Genomic DNA, 20,187 nt, shown 5'->3' on the forward strand with positions numbered 1-20,187 from the left:
ATCGTATGAACAAAGGAAGTTATCCACTACCCCACTAACGGGTCTAACTGTTAAGATCGGACGGTCACCTGAAGAAGGCTCGAATAAATCCAACGAAGGAGATTAGAAGGTAAACCCTATATAAGACATGACCTATGTACAAGAAAGGTAATTGAATTGTTTTCCCAATATTTGTATTCATACTTCTACTATGTACTCAAGTAGAGCCTTTGTGATCAGTTCATCAACTAACTTAGCCTTCGGAGGTGGACTCCCGACCCCAATGGTCGGACCACATCTAACGATTGTTTTGTAGGTCATCATCGAGCAATCGGAGGGTTGAGCAGATTTTGGACGCATCAGGTATCAATTCTCATTCTCTATTATATATATTTAAAAGAAATAAGTACAATAATTCATTATTGATCAAGAATGAAAAATTGTTTGGTGAATTTTGTCAAAAATAAATTATGGAATGAAAAATAATTTAGTATGTCAAAGTAAAAAATTGTTAAAAATGATAGTGAGCAAGTGAAAAAAGAGAGAAAAAAAAAAGTATGGTTTTTTTAAAAAGAATGTGTATTGACTATGTTATCCTCATCTTAACAATAAAATTTTAAGTATTCCTTTGCATAAATGAAGATAATGAAATTCTCACCATAATCCATAATAGACAAAAAAATCTATTATGAATTTGGAGGCTTTTCTATTATTTCAAATAAAAACAAAACTGATAATAGATGCAAAACAATTTAAAATAATAAAAAATTCTCATACTTGAGAATGATAATAGATACCAAAATGGGCCTTAGAGTCTCCATTTTCCTTTGTTCTTTCATTTTTATCAAGAAAATATACAACGGCTTACCATGGACTAAGTGAGCAGTCCCGGTGTTTGTAAATGGGTTGCAGCTTCCACACAATGAAGTGGAACCTCTTGATAACTGCCAATTCAATAAGCCAGAGTAATGAAGTGTTGTTCCATTGGCTGAGATTGTATATGTTGTTATTGTTGGCAACCAAAATACAATATGTTGTAAGAGTACATGGCATATATTGAAGTGAAGGTCCATAGAAGGCTTTGGGTATTCATTGTGTTTTTAGAGGGTGATTAACACTATTACAATGGTTTTGGGTTCTTATGGGAAGATTCAAGTGTTTTGGGGAAAGCAAAGATTCCTTAGGATGGTGGATTTCACAGGTCACTACACAAGGATCATGGTGGATGAATTTTAAGGTAGTTATGCAATTATTTTCAGGGTTCATCTGCAACTAAAAAAATGTAGTTCATGAAGTCTTCTTTCCAACTCACTTTTTAGATTGTGATTTTGATATCAAACGGGAAAGTTATGATGTTTCCCATGAGAGTGTGTGATATAAAAACAAATTTGGGTAGTGTAGACATCTGATGAAATTTTCTCTCCATGATGTTATCTATATTCAGGGGTTAAAAAAAAATTAAACACTTTGGGGCTTTTTTGAAAGAATTTTTATCCTTAGTGAGAAACGTGTACTTTTGAAATATTGAATGGTGTGAATCTAATGGTCATTAGAAGAACATGGATGAAGATTCGATTTTAAGGGCAAAGATTGGTGCGCTTGGTTTCAAGTGTCCAAGTTGGAAAGATTCTATTGCGAGGTGTTTGGTTGGCTGGTAGTATGCATATTTGGTACACTGCAAAGTATAGCGATTAAAATAATCCAGTATTGCATGTTTAAAATAGAATCAAAAGGATTATGTTTGAAATAATCTTGTGAGGTCCCATATAACTTAAGAAATCCAACGGCCCAAATCTTACCCTCTATTTTAAAATGGATATCCAACGGTTGTGTGATTAGTCAAGGTGTCATATGTTGATGTGCTTTCAAAATCAATGCGACAAAACGGTATTCTGGTATATTTTTGGCAAAAATTATACTCTTGTTTTTATAGATATCTTGTTCGATTTTTGGAAAATCAGTTGACCCAGTATTACAGTATTACAATATATGCACATCTAGGCTCATTAACATTGGAAGTTAGCAATAACGTGTTTGTGATGGTAGGTCGATAGTTTGATTGCAATTCATCGAAGAAAAGAAGTTATGTCTATTTCTAGATTACTTTTTTGTCCTTAATTATAGTTAGAAATCTTTTAGTTGATTGGATTAGGTTTATGTCAATTTTAATTTTATCATTGGGAATGAGTATATAGGACATTGTTGGGAAATGTCAAGTCAGCATTGCCACATCAGCCTCCATTAGTTTTGATGACAGCAAACATGAAGTACCAATGTCTATATTGAGTTATGATTGTTCAGATCAATACGAAAGCAAGTGGAAGTTGGGCAAAGCAATTGGATGCCATCTTTATAAGCCTTACCAACCCCATTTGAGAGCTTCTACCTTTAACTCCCGTACAACTATCAAGCTCTCAATTTGTGAAGAAACATTCATTACTTGCCTTCCAACCTCACTCAACCTTGAAGAACATACCGAAGTGTCTAAGTAAGCTCATTGAAGCTAAGCTTGAGGTGATTGAAGGCTATTGGTGTTTAATTAGGGGTGCATTCATCCTCATCATACATTCATTTTTATTGCATCACACTCACACAAGAGGTAAAGTGTCACACCCCTTGTTAGGTAATATCTTTAATTTCATATATTGAATTTGTTCGATTCTAGTCTAGTTGATTAGAATTGCATAAGGGTGTTCTTGCCCTATAATAAACAAATATTGCCAAGGGTATTCTTGCCCTACATTAGAACAAAGATTATAAGCGTGTTTTTGCCCTATAGAACATAGATTGTAAATGTTTGATCTCTACCCATTGTATTGAAAGAGAATTACTAGTGAAATACTCTCTTAAGACCAAGAGAGGAGTGGACATAGACTTGTAACGTTGAACCACTATAAAATCCTTTGTCTAGTGATTAATTGCAATATCATAATCTCACTTAAAGCTACATAAGATTTTATATTTGCAATTAAACCGAAAAATTAGGCAAAACCACTAGTTGCAACCTCTTCACCCCCCTCTAGGATGCTTTAACAATTGGTATTAAAACGAGAACTCAAATTGAGATAAAAATCAATCTCTAAAAGAGTAGAAGATCATGGCATCATCATCCAACCAATTCTCCCCTAGACCCGAAGGACTTAACACCTCTAGACCTCCATATTTTGATGGAGAAGGGTTTGCATATTGGAAACAAGGTTTGTAAGACTTTGTATGTTCCTTTGATATTGACGTTTGGGATATAAATACTTGTGGACCAAATGAAATTAGCAAACTTGATAAAGATGGTAATAATTCTGTATTCTTGAATGTTATCTAGTCAATTCCATTCTTAAGTTGTTATCAGAGCCTGACTTCTCAGATTTCTACTTCAGATCCCCAGAGTGAGCATATGACTGGATTGAAGGAGAAGTTCAAGCGAATTTGGGAAAGATCAACAAATAGAAAACACCATCTCTACATGATAGAGGAAATGATTGAGGAGAACCCCATCTTCTATCACTTAACCGCTGCAACACTTGATGCACGCCATGCCAAGATATTATGGCTGTTGAAGTTCCCAAGTTGGCCAAAGAGGCAACTTTAAAAGCCATCAATGAGTGGGGGCAGACCAAATCTAAGATCACCCATATTGTATTCACCACCATTGAGTTGATGCTCCTGGTGCAGACTTTCAACTCGTCAAGCTTCTTGGCCTTTCAGACTGTCAAACGTGTGATGATGTATCATTTAGGTTGTTATGGAGTTGGCAACATCCTCCATGTTGCCAAAGACCTTGTTGAGAACAACAAAGATGCATAAGTCCTTGTTGTATGCACCGAGTTAAACTCAGTTAGTGGCTTCAAGGGACCTACTGAGACTGACTTCCACACCTTGCTTGGGCAAGCAGTCTTCACAGATGGCACTGCAGCTTTAATAGTAGGTGCAAACCCTAATACGTCAATTGAGCATCCCATCTTCCAACTTTTCTCAGCAAGTACTCGAATTCTCCCAGATTCTGATGATATGGGAGAAGGGCACTTGCGTCAAACAAGTCTTTCAATCAGCTTATCCAAGGATGTAGCCAAAACAATTTCTATGAACAAAGGAAAATGCTTGGAGGAAGCATTCAGCAAGATTGGTATTAGTGACTGGAACTCCATATTTTGGGTGTCTCACCTTGGTGGGCCAGCAATCCTAGACCTAATTGCAACAACCCTTGGTTTGAAGGAGGAGAAATTGAAAGTGTCAAGAAAAGTATTGACCGAATATGGTAATATGTCAAGCCCCACTGTGATGTTCATTTTGGATGAGATGAGAAATAAATCCATGAGGGAAGGGAAAGCCACCACTGCAGAAGGGTTTGATTGGGGTGTTTTATTAGGATCTTATGTAGCATAACCCAAGCCAACTAATATTACTAGTTTGTATTAATTTATTGTAACAGTCTGTTCTATGGGATTTTATTTTATTTATTTTGTGTATTCATTGCTTGTTTATTTGGTCTCTCTTGAATTCTTCCAATTGAAGAGGGTGGTGGAAGACACCCATATATGTAATTTTCTTGTATTGCATTTGTTTATGTCAAGAGCAGAAGTTCCTCTTGTCTAAATTACTATTGTTATATCTACTCAAAGCGTTTTTTGGTAAAACAGTCTTTGAAAACTATCGATACATGGTGGGCATGCATTTTTTTAGTTGTACTGTTAACTTGTTCTATTGTGTAGAGTATTTCCTTTTAATTCTTTCGAGGCAGACTCCTATAAAAAGGCATTAAGGTTAAGGAAGTCTTAGGTTCGAGCCTTCATCCCTCCACACCTCCCCACCCCCTCCCTTAGCTCCCTTGGACCAATGGGCCTCAGCCTTTGTGACTGAGTTGATGATGACCTAAAAAAAAAGAAAAAATCGTCAAGGTGTTTTATATATGGATGTGCTTTTGGCATAGTGGTGCTAGTGTCCTATGCAAAGGCTATCACACCCCACCCTGGGTGTGCCGAGTCTACCCCGAGGAACCTAGAGTCCCATGATATGGATGCCTCATTGTGTCATCGTATACAAAATCGTAATTAGGACCATTTATAATATCCACCCCATAAATTAAAAAGAAATCACACCCCACTGGGTGTAGCTAAGGTTTATCAATAAAATTATTATATCAAATATGCCATGGTTATTATAGTTATCCATATGGAATACATAAATGTAATATCTGGAATGAATGTAAATGTTAATTTATATCAATGAACATGCCCATCCCTATGATATGTGTGAATTGTAAGAACATGTGAAACAACAACATAGAGGGTCATGTAATGGCATAAATGGTTCCTCAATCTCTATGTCACTTGCCTCTTCAGGCAGCGACATCTCTTGTACCACTGTCACATCCACCCAGTCGATGTCCATTTACCCGAATACTCGAGGGAGTAATCCACAATCACAAGATCCGGTTTCAAGTCACGTCACACACCATTTCACATAATAACACAAATAAGCAAGAATAATCAAATATTTAATATTAAAGAATCGATAATCATAGTACTCAAGGATCTCAGAAGGATCTCAAATCAAATAAGCAAAAGTGAAGTCAAAACTTGTATAAAAGTTGATCCTCAAAGAAAATTAAATTGGAAAGGAAAGAAAAGAACTCTCCTAAGGAATTACATCAAATAAGTGTCTTGACCTAGTTCAGATACCTCCCCTCATACTTCTCCCCTTCTTGGTTCAATATCCTTCCCTCTCTAGAGTCAACGTATCCTATTGTCACTATCACATCCATCCAGCTGGTACCCTATCTGGAATACCCGAGTGTGTGATCCACAGTCCCAAAGATCCAGTATTTGAGGAAATCATCCTTCCACATTCACAATAATATAATCAAGAATAGGATTAAATCAAATGTTAACTTTATTAATCAAAAGATCAATATAAGGTTCAAGAATACAATTAGAGTGCGGAAAATGATACCAATAGAATAAATCAAAATGTATAATGAGGCGGAAACTCACTCCACAGTAATAGCGGAAAAGTAGATCAAAAAGATAGATTACAACTGATTCCCAAAATAAAAGGGAAAACAAACTACTAAGGTCTCAACAAATCTAATAAAGATCAAAAAGAGAATGAGACGATGCCCCATCAATGGCACACAATTGCTAAAGTCGAACTAATCCTGATAAGCATCAGTCTCGTACTGGTAGTCTTCACTGACGTAGTCATCGTAACCAGTACCGTAAGAGTCATCAACCTGGTCTTCATAGTACTGACCATCATAATCAACAGTAGTAGTACCTGCAGATAAGTCTAACAAAAGATGTTGCAAATAAGAGTGAGTTCAAAAGAACTCAGCAAGGTAGTTCAATCCATAATAACATAATAACACATGAGAGAAAATCATACAGAATGCAAATGATATGAAACGAACAATGCAGATATGCTTCTAACTCTATGTATGTTGGTCTCTATTGGTAGACATGCTTTAAGTCATAGCACCATACTCCCATGGGTAGGGTCCAAAATCACTCTCCCTCAACCATCTCGGTATCTTGGGTTCTCCGGTTGGCAATGGGTAATGAAACCTTCTTGGACAACCTTGGTTGGGGTTTAGGTCAACACTCTTTCACGCCTCCGTTTGGTCTGAGTACTGGTGCATGTCAGGGTTAAATGCAAGTCTTCTACTTAGTTATATCAACTTAGATCCAGATACTTCCATTCCTTCCCTCTCAGGATCCTTTCTGGTATCCTTCTCCCTAGAGTTAGTGTATCCTATGGCTACAACCAACTCAGACTACGGACTCCTCAACCCTATTCGTCAACTACATCAAGTTAACAGGAAGTTTCGTGTTCATCTCACGGATCATTTCACTGGTCTTGAGTTCCAGGGCCCATGTTCCACTTCTACAACCGTACCAATGAATGGCCTCTCACAGATATTATGCACCGGTATTGAGTGTCCACAATGTGATTCATGTCCTCCTCATGGATATTACGCACTGCTATTAAGTATCCACAAATCCCCATTGCTACCATGGGTTGCTCGGACTCAATTCCTTTCCGATCGGGTCTGATATAACAGGGACATCCTAGCTAAACACTTCTAAACATGTCCTAGGTTTGTCAACTAGTAATTAGGGAAAGCACCAAAGGGCACCAAAGGGCACCATAGGAGAATGTCCCATACCACCTCCACCAGTGTCCAAAGATAGAAACACCAAAAGGATATTCCCCACTCCCCAATCACAACCTAGGCAATCACTTTCCCGCATCAGTCATTCACAAGCACAACTGATAATACAACATAAGTAAGTAACCAATCATAATTGAAATAATAATTGAAACACAAGAACAAGTACTACTATAATTGAGAAACTATAGCAGTAATATATTCATAAGAAAGCTACTAGAACAGTAGTAATGATCATATAATCTAATTCAATTACAAGTAAACATGCATATTAGGTTATTAGGGATCAACCGTCCTTACCTTAAGTAACTTCGTAGAATTCCATAGAATAATGAGGAAGAGGTCCAAGACTAGCAAAGAAACCCTAAACAAGCATATAATAATAATTAGAAATAAGCCCTAGAAGATTAAAAGTCAAATGGATCAAACAGAGTAGAATTTGAGGCTACTGACTTTGTTGGTCAATTGGTTGGCAGCCTGGCCCACTCGACCAACCAGTCGACCAATGGAATAGCATGGGGCTATAAGCCCTAATTTGGTCATAACTTCTTCATTTGAAGTCCGATTACTCCAAAATTCGAAGGGGAGCTTTGTAGAACATATTAAGACTATCTAAGAAGGTCAAAACATTAAATCATGGTCAAAATATAGGATCTTGATTGAGCCATAAAATTAGGGTTTCATCATATATAGTCCATGGCTCTTATAGAAAGGTTAGGGAGAATAAAGATTCACCCTAGAGAAAGAAGAGTAGAAATACATAATCAAGAAAGGTGTTGGGGAGGACCCAATGAATCAAAAGTGGATTTGGATTCCCCAATTTGGTTACCTCTCATGAGGGTTACTCAAAATCAATTCTCAAAAATAACCCAATGTAGGTTCACAGAGGACAAGGGAAAAAGGGGATCATCATAACAATCATGGGGATAGAAGGAAAGGTTGTAGCACTGATGTGAGACCTTTCCCACAATCACTGTAAAACCCAGCCCTAACCTTGACCCGAAAACCTTGTTATTTGTAGGTCCAGTGACCCGAAGTAAAGTAAGAAGTCAGCTTTGGGCCATCCCAGTGGAGGACTTGGTGTCTGGCTTTGAATCCATGAGAGTTGATGATGAAGTTCTATTTATGGAAACTGAATCTTGATGAAGATCGGATTAGTTGATGGACTTGGAGTGCTCTCTATCTTGGTTTGAAGGCATTTCTACCTATTAGGTAAGTCACTTGATATGTGTGCAAAACCCCTTTAGGATTGGATTTGATCTGGGCCTTCAATTCCCTGTTTTGGAATTGCTGTCTGCATTGGTCGACTGATTGGTCGACTGGACCAGTCGACCAATCCACTCGACCAATGGGTGTTGTCTTTGGCAATTAGGTCTTGCTTGCTCTATTTAAGTCCAATCTCGAGTCTACTTCGTATTTGCTGCCTCCAAACTCTTTGGAACGAACCAAAGACCTCTGCAAGTCATCTCCCTTACATCCTTGGTGATTTTCTTGACGGATCTTCGTCAAAACTCTTCCTTTTGCATCAAAGGTATGTCTACACTCTCTTCTTCTCCTCCATCTCTGTTTTTCTTTCCTTTTTGAGTTGAGACAGTAGAGGAGATGCTGCATTCTCTGTTGCAAACATCTCTGGACTTGTCTCTCATGATCATCCTAAGGATTAATGGCTAAAACAATGATCTTAACCATGATCATTGCAAGCTTTTGAAGGAATCATGATCAAACCATGATGTAGTCTTTGTTTAACTTCTGATTTGAATTCTGATCTCCTTGGATCTTCTATATTGATCATGTTAGTAGTCAATTGCTGTGTTTTCTTTTCATGATCCATGATCTATCAATCTCTAGTTGTTTCTCTTCTACCATACCATGTTTTCTTCATGAATCATGATAGTTACATATATGGTAGGTTTTGTTTCCTTATTTAGATTTATGTTTTTAAGTCTATTTCCTTGAAGATCTAAGTATGCTTTTCATGATACCTTTACCTGAAGCAATGATCCATTCTCCTATTGTTCTTGTCTTTGATTTCTATCTTGAATTCTTCAAGATCCATGGTTGATCTAATTATGGTAACTTTTTGTTTCCTAATTTGGATCTTGATGGCTTGATTCGATTAGTGTTTTGAGGTCCCCTATATGTTAGGATACTACTGATGTGGTTTACCCCTTGATTAGTACCCTTTTGAACCACCAAATTCGGATTTTATATCTTAGAACTCTGTTTTTTTTTAGGCTACTGTCTGCATTGGTCGACTGATTGGTCGACTGGACCAGTCGACCAATCCACTCGACCAATGAGTACAAGAACTCCAGAATTGGTCCGTGTTGGATGTTTTGGTATCTTTTTCTGTTAGGGATCTTTCCTAATATGTTGTATACACTTGTTTAGGACCTTCTTCTCAAGTTTGCCAAGATCTTACTTGATTTCTTAGGATTCTTTGCGAGTTATAAAAGGTAAGGATGGTTACTTCTTTAACAACATAAATTGCATATCTTAGTTTCTATATTTGAATCTTGTGAATTTATTTCTTTAATTAGATTCTTATAATGTTATACTACTGTGGTACTATCTTGATATCAGTAGCATTATTTATTAATATTGAATTGACTCATGTATGATTTACTTACCAATTATATACAAAGTGATTGTAATTATTGATTTCTTTCCATATATGAAGTTAACATATATGTGATGATATGAATTGATGCATGTGTATGCTTAAGTATGGTTTGGAAAGGAGAGGTGTCCTTTTGACACTTCTGTCCTTGGACTACTACGGGAATATTATGGGATGTTTCCGGAGATGCCCTCTGGACACCTTCCTAAACTGTTGGATGACATATCTAGGACTGTCTAGTAGTGTTTGGCTAGGATGTCCCGTTATGTCAGACCCTAATCGGAGGGGTATTGAGACCGAACGACCCGTGGTAGCAATGGGGATTCATGGGCGCTCAAGACCGGTAACCAATCCGTGAGAGGACAGGAATCACATTGTGGGGGCCATTTATTGGTAGGGTTGCATATGGTTAGACTTGGGCTCACGGGTGCTCAAGACCGGTAACCAACCCGTGAGAGGACGTGAGAGCTTCCCGTTTACCATATGTGGATGATCAATAGGGTTGATGAGTCCGTAGTCAGGGACTATGAGGACTCTAGTGTGAAGGATACCGGAAAGGATCGTCAGGGACGAGGAATGGACGTATCTGGATCTGACTTGATGTAACTAAGTAGAAGACTTGCATTTGGCTAGGCTTTAACCCTGACATGCGCCGGTACTTAGACCAACGGTGATGTGAGAGAGTGGTGACCTATACCCCCAGCCATGGAATGTCCCGAGGGATGCCGGACCCATTACCAACTGATGATGAGTGATTGAGACCTTCCTAAAGAAGTACGGTGCTATGACTTAAAGCATGTCTGCCAATAGAGACCAGCATATATAGAGTTAGATTCATTCATTCATTGCTTGTCTCATACCATATTGCATTTATGTTTGTTCTGAAATCTTGCCATTTATGTTATTATGGATTTAACTACCTTACTGAGTTTCTTTGAAACTCATTCCTTTATTGTACAATGTTTGCTAGACTATTCTGCAGGTACTGAATATTATGACGGCCCCTATGAAGAAGCGTAAGGAGAAGAGGCATATCTCCAGGAAGGTGATTGCGGTTACAACAATTACACTGAAGATCCCGCGAGTGGTTATGCTCCGTACGATGCTTAGTCCGACCATTGAGTGGAAGCGCCCTTTTGCTGTTTATGAGATTTATACTTATATGGATGTTGTCTATAAAGTGGAGAACAATTTAGTTACCCATTGTACTTGCTACTGGGATTAGATTTTGTCTTGCTTATTCTCTTTTAGAACTACTTTTCCGCTGGTTGTAGAGTGGGATTTTGCCTCACTTTACTTATCTGTTTTAGACACTCTGATTATATCTAGTACTCTGATTTATATGTGATTCATTCTTTCCTTATTTGGATCTATGGTTTATCTTCCGCACTTTTATTATTATTGTTCATGATTATGTTATTGTTTATGTGGGAGGTTGATTACTCGATACCTGATCTTCGGGCTATGGATCACACTCTCGGGTATGCCAGATAGGGTACCGGCTGGGAGGATGTGACAATCACCAAGTTCAGTATAAAACAAAGAGAGAGTAATCAAAGTCTTAGGTAAAGTCAATTTCAAGAATCATCGCCATATGGCTTCAAGAACATAGAGTGAATTGGGGGATTCACTCTAGGGCTAATAGAATCAGAGAAGAGGCCATTACAGTAGTGTAATACCTTTCTCATAATCAGAAGATCAGAAGAATAGAAAAGAGAATAGATCAAAGAAGAAACGAATTGATTACTAACCTTTTTGAAGAAGAATCGACGAAGAAACTCGGACGGATGCTTGAGGATCTTCCTTGGCTTTAGAGGAGAGGGTCTAGGGTTCTTCCCACGTTCTCCAAAGGCTTAGAACTGATTATGAGTGAAAAACACGGAGTTCCCCTCCCCCCTTTAAATAGCATAAAAAGTCCTAAAAATACCAGGATTTCCAATTTTGACCTTAATGACCCCTGTTGGTTGGTTGATTGGTTGGTCGACTAGCCAGTTGGACCAACCATGTCAGCAACTCCAGAAATGGGATTTAAGGGTCCTAACTTCAATATCTTTGGATGGGCTTCTCACAACACCACAAACAACTTACCTAGCATGGAAGGATGGCTTCAAACCATGTTCAAGTAGGCTTTAGGTCCAACAACCAGGCTCTCCTTCATCAATGCACAGTTTCTTCTCCAACTCAGACAAGGTTTCTAAGTATGGAACACCAACATCAATCTACATGGGTTCTAGGACAAATACCATATCTTCCATTAAGATGGCCCATAGTTGTCTTCTACCTTCACTTCGGGTCTTCAGACCTATAGACAACAAGGTTTCCGGGTTAAAGGTTAGGGCTGGATTTCATAGTCACACCCCACCCGCTGGTCTCGGTTCTGCCCGACAATCTATGGGTACGATTTGTCATAGGATCCACGGTCTTACCATCAATAATAATAAATGGAGCAAAGGAACCCGGCGACCGGCGGGACGCCGACCGGCCGACCGGAGAGGGGACGACCACACAAACCACGGCGGAGAGGCCAAAGGGACCCACCACCACACGGAAGAGAGAGGAAAGGACAAGAGACCCCCAACAACCGGGCGAACGAAAAACCCACCAACACATAAAGCCGGACACGGGGCGGAACGGGCACGTTCTCTGAGGTGGATCTAGCGGGGGCGCGGCGGGAGGACGGGGTGTCGTAAGAAATAGAAATTAAGAGCAAGAGTAAGAGAAAGTTCAAATAATTAATCAAAAAGGATTACAGGATTCCAAATACTCCAAGAATGAATCAAAGAAAAGAATCAAATCAAAGCAATCAAGTTTAAAAAAGTATCGAGTTCAGTAGAAGCAAAATAAATAATTAAATCAGTAGCTTTCCAGTAGCTTTCTCTAAAGCTAAATTCTTCTCTTCTAAAATAGCAAGAAAGGGGGTTCTCCAATTCTTCTCCAAGGACTTCTCAAAATGCCTGGCAATCTGTGAAATCCAGCCCAAACCTAACCAGGACACCCTATTTGTTTTGAGATAAAGAAAGACTTGTTTGATGTTAGACCTTGATTTCAGTGTTATTATCTTTGAAAGCCTTTGGAGGTCATGTCCGACCTTTTCCTTAGGGTAGATCTAATGTCTCGAGGTGAGGGAAGAAGTCCTTGTGGGCCCTCTTTGTGGAAGACATGGTGTTTGACTTGAAACCCATGGACATTGACAATGATGCCCCTTACTTGAGTACATTGTCAGTGTTTAGTGAAATTCTGCGCATCAAAGAGGGTTGAATTAGTTGAAGTACCAAATGAACTCCCGAGCCCGATCCGAAGGTAGTTCTTCAAACTAGACTTCTTGACTGACTTGTAGGAGAAAACCCCACTCAATTTGACCCCGTATAGCCCTCTGAATCCCTATCCAAAGTTCCTAAACTATTGCTGAGTTTTCTGCTGAACTGTCTTTGGTCGATCCCATCAACCAAGGAGCATCGACCAAGGCTTCCCAGATTCGAGTAAAAGATGCTTTTCAGAATATTCTCTTATCTATATATGCTAGCCTCGTGTTTTGAACCCTATTACACTCATCTAAGCCACTAAGAACAAGAGTGGAGCTTCCCAAGGCACTCTCTTGGTATTTGTGAAGGATTCTTGCCCCCAATCATTGCAATCATTGTCTCTCTTCTCTAATCATCATCAACAAGGTATGATTCATCACTCTCACTCTCTATTCTATTCTTTTCTATTCCTTTTCTTGCTGTTGCAACCTTGGAGTTGATGCTGCAACCTTGCAACCATCACTCCAAGTGTTCATTTCAAGCCTTGCATATGCATTCCTTTGATTCTCTTCTTAACTTTATACATTCTTGTTCTAAACTGAGGTATATAGTGTGCTATGTTTATGTTTATTGCTAGCATATGATTCTAACCCAATTCCTATTAGTCCCCCTAGCTAATTCATACATTTCCAATGCAAATGCATTTGATTTCAAGCCATGCTTTGATTCTTGTCTATAGAACTTAGTAGTACAATTTGGGGATTTTTAATTAGACCTTTATATTGTGTTAATTTCTTGATTTATAGTATTTTTATACTGTTATTAATCATCCCTCCAAGTTCCGGATCGATCCGAGCCCCGGAAGACCGATTTCGGACCAAAATCCCCAAAATCCTATATGCAACCCGAGACTGTCTTGGTCGATCCTCCTTGGTCGATCCCATCGACCAAACATGCTGCTAAACTATATCCTCCATCGTTTTGACCCGTTCGACCTCTGATTTCCCCGATTTCTTCTCTAATCTTTCATTCATGTTTGTCTAGGGCCTTATTGCCATCATTAGATCATTCTTGTGTAACCTTTGGATCATCATCATCACAACTTAAGGTAAGGACGGTTATCGCCATAAACACATAGGCTATGTGATTATGTCTTGATGTTCATAACTTAGTGAATATAGTTTCTTTATTACTTTTGAATATCATAGGACTAATGTACATGCTTTAGAACAGTAATATTGTGTTTATATATATTCTTGTTATAATGATTAGTCGTTCTTGTTACTTATATATATGATGAATCAATGCGATGTTATGACTTAACTTCTATTATGATGATGTATCATTTGTATATGGTAAGATAGACTTGAGCATGTGATTGCTTAGGTATAATTTGGAATTGGGGAGTGTCTTAATGACGCTTCTGTGCTTGGGCATTGGAGGGAATAGTATGGGATGTTCTCCGAAGGTGCCCATCAACACTTTTCTAGATTATTGGATGACATATATAGGGCTTGTCTAGTGGTGTTTGGCTAGGATGTCTCTGTCGTATCAAACCCGAATCGGAAGGGCATTGAGACCAAATGACCCATGGTAGGGTATGGTTTGATGGGCACTCAAGACCGGTAACCAACCCGTGAGAGGACATAAACCATACTACGGATACCCGAAAGGGGCCATTTATTGGTAGGGTTGCAAATAGCTAGACTTGGGCTCACGGGCGCTCAAAGATCGGTGGGTCATATCCGTGAGAGGACGTGAGAGCTTCCCGTCTACTATTTGTGGATGACCAATAGGGTTGGTGAGTCCGGTGGGTAATATCCGTGACTCTAGTGTGAAGGATACCGGAAAGGATCTCGGGATGGGAGGAATGGACGTATCTGGATCTGACATGATATGACTGAGTAGAGGACTTGCATTGGGCTAGGCTTTACCTTGACATGCGCCAATACTTAGACCAAATGGTGATGTGAGAGAGCAATGACCAAAACCCCAGCCATGGATTGTCCGAGAGGGATGCAGGACCCAATTCCCCCCGGTGTTGAGTGACTGAGACTTACCTAAAGAAGTATGGTGCTATGACTTAAAGCATGTCTAGCTTAGAGACTAGCATTCATAGAGTTAGAATCATACTTGCATCATGTGTTTCATATCATATTGCATCATGTAATGGTTTATATCCTATGGCTTATGTTTTATGGAATAACTGCCTTGTTGAGTTCTTTTGAACTCACTCCTTTTTTCAACATCTTTTGTAGACTCTATTGCAGGTACTACTACTGTTGACTATGACAGTCAACACTCTGGAGACCAAGTTGATGACTCATACCACACTAGTCATGGTGAACACATTGATAAAGACTAGTAGTCCGAGATTGAGACTTATCTGGAGTAGTTCGGTTTTGCACTTGGGTGCTAGGGATGGGATATCGTCTCATTCCATTTTTAAACTTTTATTTGATTCGTTGAGACCGTAGTTTAGTTTGTTCCCTTGTCATTTTGGGAACCGATTGTAACCCTTATTTTAGTCAATCTACCTTCCGCTATTATTATAGGATGGGTTTCCTCCTCCTTTTCACACTTTGACTATTTATCCTATTTGTATCATTTCCACACTCTGATGTTCTTTGTGATCCTTCTGAGATCCTTTATTGACTTTTATTATTAAAGTAATTGAATACAAAGATTTGTTCTTGCTTTTGATTATGTTATTGTGCTAAGTGGCTATGATCGTTCCTAAACTTGATCGGCGGGACCGTGAATCACTTCCCCAAGTAATCCAGATAGGGTACCCCTTGGTGGATTAGGGCGAGATGTGACACAATCTGTCTCCTTTTGCCGTCAATGGGTGTTGTAAGCGCACTCCAAGCATCCACTGTGGCTTCATGGAATATATCTCTGTCTCCCACTGACGGTACTACATCTTCTTCAGAGATGATGTTGCACTCACGCGGAACTTCCCATGATTCCTTCGCACTACCATTTGTACAATTAAAATATAACACACAAAGAAAGGAATGAGTTATGAAGTACTCAGTAAGGATAACACGTTTCTCATACGTATGATAACATATCTAGCTATGCATATCTGAAATGAATGATATGCAAGAATATGAATGCTACTAAGATCTAACTATGCAAGTCTCTAGACAGTTGACGTGCTATAAGATATAACACCAGCCCTCCTCTGGGTAGGTCTAGTCACTCTGATCCCTCATAGACTGGTTACCTCTATTGGGATCCCGGGTAAAGGGGTTTAGTCCTCATCAGTCAACCATGGTTGGAGTTTAAGTCAACACTCTTACCACGATCGTTGGCATGAGTATTGCCGCATGTCGAGGTTTCTAATCCAATGCAAGGTCATACAGTAACATACTACATGAAGTTAGATACTTCCCCTATGGCACCAACCAACTCGGTTCCTTATCCTTTACTACCTAGGAATGAGAACCCTCATGGACTGGTTATCGCTGTTGGAATCTATTCCCTAACCCCATGGTCATCCACATATTGTTGGGGCGGGTGCTCTCATGACCCCCACGACTCCTTGGCCGCTTCTTGGATGTCCATGAGCCCAAAATCTAACATATGCACCCCTACCATTGTAGGACCAACAGTGGACCACTGAGTCTCCACATGAACTGGTTACCGTTGAAGGATGAAACTAAGTCACGTCACCATTATCACGGGTCATTCGGAATCAATTCCCCTACCAAAAGGGTAATAGCATGTAAGGGTACCTAGCCATGCAATCTAGACTCCCTAGGTATGTCATCTAGCAATCATGATAGTGCTGGAGGCATCAATGAGCATGTGTCCCATACCACAACCCTTTGATAGCCCAAGCACTAGATACCCAATTGGATACCCTTCCATCACAACTACATCACCTCGTCCATCATTATATCATAATCATTCAGTCTATATCACAATGTAATAAAGGATATAAAAACATCACATATAGCATACTTTCAACATTAATTCAATTACTTATACAACTACAACAAGTTATATGAACAATGGAGAGTGTAAGAAATATACCATTTATCATATATCATGTCATTACATATATATAAGAAAGTGCGTCCTTACTTGTAAATATGTAAAAGCTTACTAGAATGCAATTAAACCTCACCCACAACACTTCCACCAAACTCAGAGAACACCTAAACATAAGGTTGCAAGAATATATAGAAGACATCAGTCAAATTAGAGCAAAGACAAACTTCACAGAGCTACTGTGACCCAGCCGATCGCTTGGGCCAGTTGGTTGGGTCAAGCGACTGCCATAAGCGACCGCCCGTGTTATAGACAATCTGCAATTTTAAAATTCTGACTTTCAATCATCCAATTTTAATCCAATTTCAAGATGACTTAAGTCTGAATTTCATTCTTAAGAATTCTATAACAAAGGTACAAAACAACAACCTAAAATTCTAAAGATTCATAAATCAATTCATCTCCTTTGATTAGATCCATCCTTTATTCGAATGCAAGGATCCATTTTCGGACAGGATATTCTCAAAATCATTGATAATGAATAGAAACAATAAAATTTAGTCACTACCAACAAAAAGGGAATAGATCTACACCATTCCAAAAGATGAGGGAAGAGAATGGAGTGAGTGAAGATCACTTACCTCTTCAAGATTTGCAAAAAAGATAAGGGATCGGTTCTACTTCACAATCCATGCTTCTCTCACCTTCCAGCATGTGTTCTCTGCCTTCTAACTATCCACAACAGCAATCCCGAGTAAAATAATGAATAAAAAGGCCAGGGTTTGCTATATATAGGGAAGAGGGGCAAATTAGGGTAAAATTCCCGCAAAGCGGCCTGGCGGTTGCTTGGGGAAGTTGATTGGCCAATCAACCGCCTTTAGCAACCGCCCCCTAGTACTTTTCAGTACTTGGGTGCTTTGCTCAAGGGTTTGATCCCCAACTCCAACCTAACCCTAAACAACATGTGGGGGAGGTCTTACCTTCAATCTAGACATTTTCAAACACCTATTGACTCTAACTGGAAATCCATTTTCCCAGCAAGGCAAGATCTTCATCAAGAGAATCCAGATCCATGGACTCAGGATGTGGATCATGGAGTTCAATCCGGATATTCCACAACGTATTCCGGGTTGACCTTTGAGTTATTGGACTTGCAATACGGATCCCAGGTTAGAAATACGGCAGTTGTTACATCCCTCCCCCCTTAAAAGAAATTTTGTCCCCAAAATTACAGCGTACCTGTAAGTCAGAAGAGATGGGGGTATTTGGTCTACATCTCATCTCCTTTTTCCCAAGATGCTTCCTTAAATGAATGATTCTTCTATCTAATCTTCACCAAAGGTATGGTCCGATTCCTTAACTGTTTATCCTTTCAGTCCAAAATATCCGCTGGTTCTTCATCATAAGTCAAATCCGCACTTAACCTTCAAAGTCATCTAGTATAGTCAACACTGGGGCATTAGTCAACCTCTTCTTGAGTTCTTGAAAACTCTCTTCGCAAGCTTCACTCCAAACAAACTTGATTCCCTTTCTTGTAAGTTTCGTAATAGAAGCCGATAGTCTAGAAAATTCTCAATGAAGCACCTATAATAACCAGACATACCTAGAAAACTTCAAATCTTGGTGACTGACTTGGGTCTGTCCCAATCTGCCATAGCTTTCATCTTCACAGGATCAACTTTAATACCTTCAGCAGAGACAATGTGACCCAAAAAGATAACCTTGGACAACCAAAAGTCACATTTTCTGAATTTGGCATACAGCTTCTTCTCTCTCAATCATTGTAAGGCAAAACTCAACATGCTCTTCCTCGCTCTTTGAATATATCAGAATGTCATCGATGAACACTATAACAAATTTGTCCAAAACATCCTCAAATACTCGATTCATCATGTCCATGAATGCTGCCGGAGCATTAGTAAGACCAAATGGCATGACTCTAAATTCATAGTGCCCATATCTGGCCTAAATGTTGTCCTGCAGACATCACTAGACTTTACTCTCAATTGATGATATCTAGATCTTAGATCAATCTTCAAGAAAACAACAACACCTTTCAACTGGTCAAACAAGTCATCGATCCTAGGAAGAGGATACTTATTCTTGATCGACAACTTGTTCAATTCGCGGTAATCTATGCACATCCGCATACTACCGTCCGTCTTCTTCATGAACAACACCGGGGTTCCCCAAGGTGAAACACTGGGTTGAATAAACCCTTTGTCTAACAATTCATTCAACTGGGTTTGGAGTTATTTCAACTCAGTTGGAGCCATTTGGTATGGAGCTTTCAAAACTAGGGCTGCTCCAGGAATTAGATCAATAGAAAACTCTAATTCCCTCTCTGGGGGTAAACTAGACAAATCATCAGGGAAAACATTAGGAAAATTCCTGACTACCCCCAATATCAGACAACTTCTTCGCACCTTTTGAAACATCTAGAGAAGAGGAGAGTAGTCCAACATCTTTAGTCCATTCCTTGACCTTCACAGTCGCAGCAACAATCTTCTTACTCAACTTTCATTGGTTCCCTTGATATTCAAATGGATAAGCATCTTTAGGATGAAATAGTACTTTCCTTTTAGAACAAAGGATGACTACTCCATACTTTGTCAGTCATCCTTTGTCAACCAATCCATTCCGAGTATCACATCAAAGTCTTTCATATCAAGCTTCACTAACCGAGCTTCCAAAATTCTACTAGCGATAGCTACTGGACAAGACTCAACCACTTCATCTAATCTTACAACAGATCTGGTAGGAGTACTAATAACAAGTCCTCTTTCTAGTTTCACAAGTGTGACAAGGATACGACACACAAATGAGATGCAATGGATGAATGAGATGCGCCAGTATCAAATAATACAAATGCAAAAGTAGATGATACTGGAATAATAGCTATCATCACATCATGATCTGTCTCAGATTCTGTACCAATCACACTGAAAACTTTCCCTGATAGAGCATTATGAGCAGGCTTTATCATAGCCGACACCTGAGGATTAGGTTTCTGAGTGCAATTACGGGAGTAATGACCCGCCTTTCCACAGTTAAAGCAAGTAACATCCCTAATGCCTACAGGAGTTGCTGAGGTAGGAACTGCAGCTCTCTGATTACTCATCATCGGACGAGGATTAGCATACACAAGTCCAATACCTTGACTTCCCATAGCAGAACGTACCGAT

The 20,187-nt window shown here is 39.2% G+C and overlaps 1 pseudogene; it reads left to right on the plus strand.

The window, feature by feature from the left end:
- Window positions 1–3,076: 3,076 nt before the first annotated feature.
- LOC149007767 (chalcone synthase 2 pseudogene) lies at window positions 3,077–4,359 on the plus strand (annotated as a pseudogene).
- The last annotated feature ends 15,828 nt before the right edge of the window (window positions 4,360–20,187 follow it).

This window comes from Hakea prostrata, chromosome 8 (genome assembly GCF_041222555.1).
Source record: "Hakea prostrata isolate BN-2017 chromosome 8, UWA_Hpros_2, whole genome shotgun sequence".
Classification (NCBI taxonomy): domain Eukaryota; kingdom Viridiplantae; phylum Streptophyta; class Magnoliopsida; order Proteales; family Proteaceae; genus Hakea; species Hakea prostrata.